Here is a 9,948-nt window from a genome sequence, read left to right as displayed (position 1 = left end):
GTATGTATTTTTTGTCCTGTCGTGTCAGGGCTGCCAGATGTACGATTTAAATCGTACTCGTACGATTTTTTGGCATTTCTACTCATGTACGATCGCAAGACTACGATCGTACGGAAAATGTACGATTTTTCAGTACCTGGCAACATTTCGTAATAAAACAAATGTGTTACTCCGGCAGCTTTGATTTTTTTCAACGTTGCAGGCATTTTTTAATCACAAGTGCAGAAGAAATTAAAAAAGATACGATTTAGATGGCGCCATTCTATCGGAACTGGACTGTCTTGAACCTACCAATGCTGTTTCCAGTAATTACAGTAAAAAGTACCGACGTTACTGCCACTCATGATACTGGTTCCAAGAATAATAAAACCCGATATGCAAGTGATGCAGGCGATAGATGACGAATAGCGCAGTTTTCCGAATAAAAAAAAAAGAAAATTAACCTCAGAAAATTAGTATAAGTCTAATAAACATTTTTTATTGCATTATTTTTCTGATTCTTAACGAATTATTCTCATTTTTCATAAAAACTTTGAACTTTTAAGTTGTACTATCTTTTCATTTCAAAATTTCCTTGGAATACGATTTTTTTGTAGTTGACGTACGATCATGCCTTTTTTTCATCTGGCAGCCCTGTGTCGTGTGCAGTATTGTCCGCTCGGTCGTCTTGTGAACGCTAACGCCTGAATGTGAGTTTGTCTGTTTATCCACTCATCACGTCACAACTAAGCAACGCACTTTATTCACTGGAAGTGCCAGACCGTCTCGTGCACATCATATGAGACTTCCTCTCAAATCGAACTTATCGCTACCGCGTGGAAGGGACGCTCTCGTCACCGCACCCGATACATGCCGGAGTCCCACAAGGCTCCGTCCTCTTCCCTTTACTATTTTCATTGTATGCTAGTGACATTCCCAAATCCCCTAATAACGAACTAGCTTTATTTGCGGATGATACAGCCATCTATTCTTCGTGCCGTGGTCGAGTTATGATGATCGGAATTCTCCAACGCGCGGCCAATGCCAAGGCAAGGCATTTGCAAAACCGAGAATCGAGGTAAACCCGGAGAAAAGTGCAGCGGTGTACTTTTCACACACGGTCACGCCGTCAACTTAAAGTCATCAAGATGTTTGGCAAGCGGATCCTTTGGGAGGAGCTAGTCAAATATCTCGGCGTAGTCTTAGATAGAAGTCTTAATTTCAAGGCCCATATCAAACGTGTGCTCGATCGCGCCGCGTTTGTAAACGAAACTAAGTACATTTCTTTTGTTCAGATGGAATTTATATCTATTGCCGATAATAGTTAGTCGTTTCCTCGCCACCGGTGGGACACCTTTCTAAAGACCTAAGGCGCCCCATACACCTACAATAATATTGCACAATATATCTGCATGCACAATATTATTGAACGTTTAGGGATAGTATTGAAACATTGCACAATGATTGAACAAAAGATTGAGCGAGCTTAATTTTTATTGGGCATTATTTTTTTCTTGTACTATTTACTTGCAATATTTTTCATTTTAGTTTTCGTACCGTCACGGTATTATTTTTAAATATTGTTCAGACTGGTTTGTCAATTTTATTGAGAGAATTTATTGAACTTTTGTAATCAAAGGGGTTATTCAATATTATTGCACAATTAAAGGATTGTACAATATGATTGTAGGTGTATGGGGCGCCTAAGAAGGATACAAACATATACGTAATAGATCTAACACTCAAAGGCTAGTGCATGTACTGTCAACGATACCACGTAACCGCACCACTGTGGTGTCGTTTACATTTTTTTTAGGTAACCACACCACTTCCGACTAGTGATGTCTAACGTATATAAAAACAAATCGTTATCTTTAAGTAATTAATATCGTTAAATGCATTCATAAGTCTTGTATTAGAACTACATTATTGCGGTGTGGTTACCTAAAAAAAAAATGTAAACGACGCCACAGTGCCGGTTTCGTGGTGTCGTTAACAATACATGGGCTATTGAACCATCATGAATATCGTCTATAATCTGGATTACAATAAATAATAAAACTACAGATTCAAAGTAACAGTTTACATTTTTTAGTTTACTTACAAACTTTTGTGTGTATAAAACTTTAAACATTGATTTGATCAAAAACTATTTTCACAAAATAATTATATAACTTTATTAACAGAAGCGGAGAACACGACTTTAGTTTGTTTATTTATACGAAATGATTGATATATATCACAAAAGACGAGGCCACTTGAAGCATGTAAACGATATATATGTACCTATGTAGTTACCGTTCAATACGTGTAAATCAAGTAAGTGCTACTATTACTCGATTCTGAACTGTTCAACTGTTTGTCACTGCGATCTTCGTACAGGTCAAAGCAACAGATGCCTTTCAAACCTGGCGATGCGGATCCTTTACCTCCCACTGAGAATTTCAACCCGCGCCTGGCAAAGGGGCTTTCATCATTACCTGCTTTTCCATAACGACCCCCAGCGCCGTAACCCTCTTCGTCTTCTTCAAAGCCTACTCTTGGCCCCCCCGGGCATTCACATATTACGCCGCCGCCACACTGACATTCCACATCTTCCTCCGGTGGACAATACGTCGCCCGGTTGAAATCTGCCTTGGGCTCGCATACGCAGGCCTCGTGAGGTTTGGCCTCCGGAGTGTCAGTGACGACCACCTCCTCCTGCCGGCCGGGGCGCGGCGGCAGCACGCCGTGGGGTCCCCGACCCGTGCACGCCAGGTCGCCGCATCCCGGGCACGGCTCGTCGCCGGTCGGCGGCTCGCCCGGGGGCAGCTCGTGTTTCGAGAAGTATTCTATAGCTTCTTCGAAACTCATTTCACATTCTAACAAAAGTTCCGCCCTAGATTTTTGTTCTAATCTGAAGCCAGATGTGGTTTGTGTCATGTCTGATTTTAGTAGGAATTCCTCTCCTTTCGTCGGTATACTTTGCTGCAATAGAGTTTGGTAATAATCCATTGCCTCGTCGTACTCATGGCCTGGCCTGTATTTTGGATCTCTGTTCTCGGGAGGGCAATAGCATGTATCTTTTTCTCTGGGACACTCACAACTGCCCTGTAATCTTTTAGCTGTTTCTTGGCATACACCTGGATCGATACATTTGCATATGCTGTTTTTAATTCTCTCCTCCATGGCCTTCTTATAACGTTCCTCGGGGGTCATTTCGGGCTCGACCTGCTGCGCCGCTTGTCCAGCCTTGTCTCCAGGAGGCTTATCTGTACAAAATAAAAGACAGATTAGCATAATCAAATAATTTGAGAAGCCCGGCGATGGTGCTTGTTTACTAAACAAAAACTGTGACACGTCACTTTGTGATTGTACCAATGAGGGACTCCGGCTACGTTCCTCAAAAACAATATAGATGGCGCTGTATATATTTTCCTTTGTTTAACCTTCTAATTTCACGGATAACAGACATTATGCATCTTTTATTTTTGTTTTTTGGGTACAAATGATGACCATTTTTATTACACCCAACCCATTATTCTGATCAATATAAAGAGCAGCATTATAGGTTAGCAATATAGAGTAAAGTAAATAAAGTAAATAAACTTTATTACCTCCACAAAACTTACATTGGTGCTTAATAATATAACAATGTTGTTACACAATACAGGTATTGTAGAGGCTGGAGCCTAAACTAGGATAACCTGTATTTTAGGACTCCAGGTCTCCACCTCCGGAAAACAATAATGGCAAGTAACATTATTAACGATTCCCAAGTATTTGCAGAAGGTACTTATACAAAATTTATTTATTAATATACTTAGCAACGTTACTCTATAAGTACATAATGGTGCCGATTCCGGCAGGCAAACTTAAATTTAAATTAGCTAAGATTACGGTTTAAATGTCAAAAACTGGATTTGTATTCTGGCGGCACATTTTAGTTGACGCCTAATCTTAAATTTAGGAATGACGTTTCTAAATTACTCAATTTAGGTTTAGGCGACAAAAAGCTATTCTAGCAAACATTTAATTTGACGTTAAACTCTTATTCCAAATTAATTTTATACGGTTTTCTAAACTTGCCGGATAAAATTAAACTTCTTAAAATTAAGTAAGTACATGAATCAGTTTTTCGGCACTTTTTGGGCGCTTTTTGTGAATGTGATCCAAAGATCAAGCAACAATTATTTTTATATATGCTTCCGTCGTTACATTGTATTTTGGAATAATTATATAAGTACCCGAGTAATGGGAAAATAGGTAATTATCACGTTAAAAGCTGTACAACGCCATCTATATTGATTTGAGTGAACGTAGCCTGGAAAGTCCTTTATTGTTGATAGAAGCATTCACCAATGAATTCGAAAGTCGCTTAGGGAAATTAGGGTTAAGAATATTATAATAAAGGTGGTTATTATACTCGTAATCACCGTAAGACTGACTTTTAATCATTAAAATTTTTAACAAAATGACTTAATATTTAGTTTTTTTTTATTATAACAATGGCTCTGGTTCCTCAAATTCTGTCGGGTTATAGGCTAATGCGAAATTTCGAGGCTTCTTTAAATTTCTGCCTAAAATTCACTCGTGTTTCACAAATCCGCCTTTTGATTACCCGTCCCTTTCATTTTTGGCGGTTTAGAAAATGACAGGTAACCTATAATTTAAAAGAAATGAATGTCTACAGCCTGTGGTCTAGTGGTTAGAGCGTTAGGCTCACGATCTGGAGGTCCGGGTTCGATTCCCGGTGGGGACGTTGTCGAAATCTCTTTGTGAGACTGTCCTTTGTTTGGTAAGGACTTTTCAGGCATGAATCACCTGATTGTCCGAAAAAGTAAGATGATTCCGTGTTTCGGAGGGCACGTTAAGCCGTTGGTCCTGGCTATTAGCCGTAAAAATACTTCCACCAACCCGCAGTGGAGCAGCGTGGTGGAATATGCTCCATACCCCCTCCGGTTGATTGAGGGGAGGCCTGTGCCCAGCAGTGGGACGTATATAGGACGTATGTTTATGTAAGTAGTAACCGGGACCAACGGCTAACCTTCGTTTTGAAGGTGGATACTGTATTGTCTGCTTCATGGTTAGGATTAGGGATACTTTTCCCTTTTATACCGTATGTAGTGGAAAGGGGTCAATGTGTTGTTGAAAGTACCTCTGCATCCTCTTCGTCGTAAATGGATCACGGGCTTCATTTGTGGTACTCTCTTTGCAGGCGGCGCCGGCGGCGGTTGCCCGCTGGCTAGGCACTCCGCTAACTTACGGGCTTTACTGCAAATTTCTTGTATACCCTCAATCTTTCTACGAGTTTCGTTGTAAAGACTATCCCCACTTTGACCGGGACACAGCCGACCTGAAAAATGACCAGAGATTTCAACAGTCTGGATATTCTTCTTCTTATCGTGTGGGTTGTGAGGTGGAATACCAACCTCATCAACCTGGCTGGAGCTGGATCAGTGTGGATATTAAAACTTAAAGTACCTATTTTAAACCTGTCTTAATTAAAAATATTCAGTAAAACAAAGAGTATGGAGAAGTTTTCGGCCATGTAGTTAATGCCATCCGCTGCAAATCTGCAATTAGTCACGTCAAAAGAAAATGCACTATACGTGTTACATCCCTGTTTCTTAGTGGTCCTACTAAATTGTCCTATTGGTAGGACGATTTAAGAATAATTGTTACTGATGGCTCTATTTCTACTCTGCTCCGCACCACCCTAATCCCCTGGTAGTTGCGGCCTCCGAATACATCCCGCTTAGGGGCGGTACTGAAAAGTATCGGCTCTTGAGGGACGAAATAATTACTACGATATTACGATTCCGACGAGCCGATTACTCTAGCCATAGAGGTCAATCAGCTCGCGACAACAAACACTTCGAAATCCCAATACCGACCCCGCCTGCGTGATTGACGATTTCCCTCATTCAGCGCTTATCACTATCGTTCCACTAGAGTCGATTAATTCTTTCAAATATTTTCTACTCAGGCGACGCTTTGAGGCGAGGTTCGCGCCCAACTGGGCACCCTCAGGCTTTTGTCTAAAATTTTGTACCGGGTGAGAGCACTCAGCGCTCCCCATTTGTCCGGCCAACTAGTTAATGCCATTTGAGGCACCCCTACAAAAGTCACGTCAATATAATACCTAAAAAAACTCTATTTCTAGGTAATCATGTTAATAGCCTAGTTTTCCTTCCTCCTGTATAAATCTCAGCGATAGTAAAAACAATGCAAATTGCATAAATCCATTACTTGATTGCGGCAAGGACTCATCCGACGAAGTTAGGTCAATTCGCCTCTTATCTGGGCAACAGCACGAATGAGTGGAGTCTCGATATATTTGGTCTGAAACATACAGTATGTTGGCAACATTCAACAAATTATATTTTTATGTAACAAATGGCAATACTTTTTCTCTCCTTTGTCTTCTTCTACGATCGACTGCAACGTAACATGTAAATTTTTGTGTACCTAATTGAAAATATAACTTGGTGAACTCAAAGTCGTCGTATTCTTCACCAGCCTCTACTCCATGATAAGTATAACAAAACCAGGTATGCTTAACCCTATGACCATCCGTCATTAAGTAAATGTTACCATTGTGTTACCATTAAATTGGTATCTCCAACATTCCAAGGACTAGAAAGAAGGATAAAAATCATTGAAACTGTAAGTAATATTTTTACTAAAAGTTCAAAATTTCCTTGCAAAGTAATTTAAAAGCAATGGTCGTGGCGTGGGTAATTTATTTTTTACGAAATGGCAACGCAGGGTAGGATGACGTCAGCTGGGGTAACCTTGAAATGTTAGCCGTCACTTTTGAGCATAACTGGTTATCTTATATGTTCTACTCTACACACCAACCAGAGTACAACAACATCCTGTGTGCAACACATAAGATAACCCTTATTAGGTTTTGCTCTATAACAAAACATTTGTCATCTAAGTAATCTAAATATATAAAAGGAGAAACTGACTGAATCACTGACTGACATATCAACGCACAGCCTAAACGGCTAAATGTAGGCACTTGAAATTTGTAAGGGACGTAGCTTAGGTCCCGTAGAGGTGCACTAAGAATGGAATCCCCGAAATTCCCACGGGAACGGAAAGTAGCGGGAAAATCCTTTTGTATCAAAAATCTAAACCACTTAAGTTAGACGCTTGAAATTTGGCATGCAGGTACCTTAGTATACTTAAAGCTTACTTGCAACAGGATATTGCAAAATTCCCACGGGAATAGGAGTTAGCGGGAAAAAAAACATTTGTATGAAAAAATCAAAACCGCGTAAGATACGAGTAGATGTTTTCAATTTAGCATGCATGTATACCTTAGTAAATATAAAGTTTAGTTATGGCTGTATTTTGAAAAATGGGATTGAGCGGGAAAAAAATGTTGTGTGAAAAAATCTAAACTGCATAAGAAATCTAAACTGCATGACGCATGTCAAATCCCCTCCTGCCACACACACAAAGATCTCTCTTTTATAACACGCCACGCGGACGAAGTCGCGGGCAAAAACTAGTGAAATCATAAAACAATAAGATGGACTCATTACTGTCTAGACCCAAAGTTCACGGAGCTCTCTATTAGACCAACGAGATCGCCGGTGAGACATATGGCCGGTGAATCGAGCCAACTGTGTTAGTGAAAATTGCACGTAATAATCATTGGTGCAAACGGGGACCGCACCAGCGATCCCCGTTTTGTGAAGTAAAGCGGTGATATACAGTACCACAGTGACTTCGCCGAGGTTTTTCTTGTAGCTTCTTTTCCCCGGCTATACAGGTTGTGAGAAGCTGCAGTAGTTTTAGGCGGATGCGACGTTCGTTATGTAAAAATTGACGATTCAAAGTGTAACCATGTTACCTACTGAATAAAGATATTTTTGAATTTGAAGATAGGCAGTAGCTTCTGCAAAAACGGACCTGTGAAATCTTCAGATTAGGCAAGCGGGCCCATGAAAAATTGGCCAACGTTAGGGAGGTGATAGACACATTAAATTTTACATTGCGTCTGCTCGAGATCTGCATTCCGGTATTCGAAAAGTTAAGGACACTTAAGATAAATAAATAAACAAAATAAGCCTTTATTGCTGTTACTTATGTTACTTACATTGTACATCTAATTGCCAATACTTTATAAAAATAAATATAAAAATAAGGACACTTACCTTGCGGTAAATGATGTCCTGAATGCGGGACATTCAGTTTGATACCCAACATTTCGGGTACACAGCTCATTATCCCTTGCCTGTTGCAAGGATCGCACACTGGCCCTGTGGATCCTCCTGCAATATAATATCTCACATGAAATCCAAACCATTTTGAGGTAAACGATTTGGTACCTCAAAACGTGGGTATACTTTTGTAGGCTACGTTCGTACTGCGTCATCGACCCAAATCAATCTGACTAAACATTATAATCTGAATTAAAGCACATAATCTAATCAATAATCTGTATTATGTCTGCATTATAATCTGTATTACAAAAGCAATTGGGTAGTTTCCTAGGTCAAAGATAAATTCTGATTACTAAATAAAGACAGATCTAAAGGTGACAAAAAAGCTTTCCTTTTTCTATTTAACTTAGTTATGAATTTTAATAATACAGAAAAATAGTAATAAGTGCGTCATTTTGTCACGTTTTTCTATAACACCACAATACATGTTGCTTTTTCATACTAATTCCTTAGTAATTTCGTGTTTTGACGTTTAGTAAAAAGTAACTGATTTGACTAATTGGAAACTACCCTGTTACATTTTTAATAAACATGATTTTATATTGGTACGACGTCTAATTGTTATTTAAGTACGTCTCCTTTATTCATATTCATATTCATTTATGACCCATGACGTGGGTCAGCCGGTCAGACTTGGCAAGTCTGTGTTGAACACCTCTTTACCCACACTACTACGAGAGTTAAACTTTTATCGACGTGTTACTTACACGTAAGTAGTTCTTTTTTATTACCAGGAAATGGGTGAAACACACACATGTATGTAACAGCCTCCGTGGTCTAGTGGTTAGAGCGTTGGCTCACGATCTGGAGGTTCGGGTTTGATTCCCGATGGGGACACTGTCGAAATCACTTTGTGAGACTGTCCTTTGTTTGGTAAGGACTTTTCAGGCTTGAATCATCTGATTGTCCGAAAAAGTAGGATGATTCCGTGCTTCGGAGGGCACGTTAAGCCGTTGATCCCGGCTATTAGCCGTAAAATCACCTCCACCAACCCGCAGTGGAGCAGCGTGGGAGGTGTATGCTCCATACCCCCTCCGGTTGAATGAGGGGAGGCCTGTGCCCAGCAGTGGGACGTTTATAGACTGTTTATGTTTATGTTGTGGGTGAAACTGTTGTTGTGTTGTTGTTAAGCACCAACACACACACAACACAACTGAGTGAACAGGCACCTTCTGGGCGAGCTCGCTCCATTTTAGGGCTGGTCAATGCCTTCGGGAAAGTCTGGGGCCAAGAGCAAACCCAACGAAGGTAAAAAAAGCACAGTGCTTGGCCAAAGCAATCGCTTTAAAACTAGCTGACGTTTCAATTGAACGTAGTTAACGAAATGGAAATGTGCGGAAATGACAAAGCTAACGGATGTCATATATTATGATTCGATTGCTCATCGGTTTCATTTGTATTATAAGCGATGTGTTAGCTCTTAAACGATATTTTTTAAAATACCTTACCCACTGTTCGTCCTCGATGACAACACTGATTACATAGATCACTCTGATTAGCTTTATGCGGTCCTGGGTCCCCTGTAAAATACATTATACAATAATAAGAACAGTGTGCCTCTTACCCCCTCCGGTTGATTGAGGGGAAGCCTATCTGAACTGAGCAGTGGGACGTATATAGGCTGTTTATGTACCAATGTTATGTACTAGGTATAATTCATGATGGTGCACATGAAAGGGATCTCGTTAAATTAAAATCAAATAGAATAATGGAGCATTGTGATCTACCTTGACAACATTGTACAGCG

The sequence above is a fragment of the Pectinophora gossypiella genome, chromosome Z (assembly GCF_024362695.1).
Source record: "Pectinophora gossypiella chromosome Z, ilPecGoss1.1, whole genome shotgun sequence".
NCBI lineage: Eukaryota > Metazoa > Arthropoda > Insecta > Lepidoptera > Gelechiidae > Pectinophora > Pectinophora gossypiella.
The sequence above is the reverse complement of the archived record's forward strand: the minus strand, read 5'-3'. Positions refer to the sequence as shown.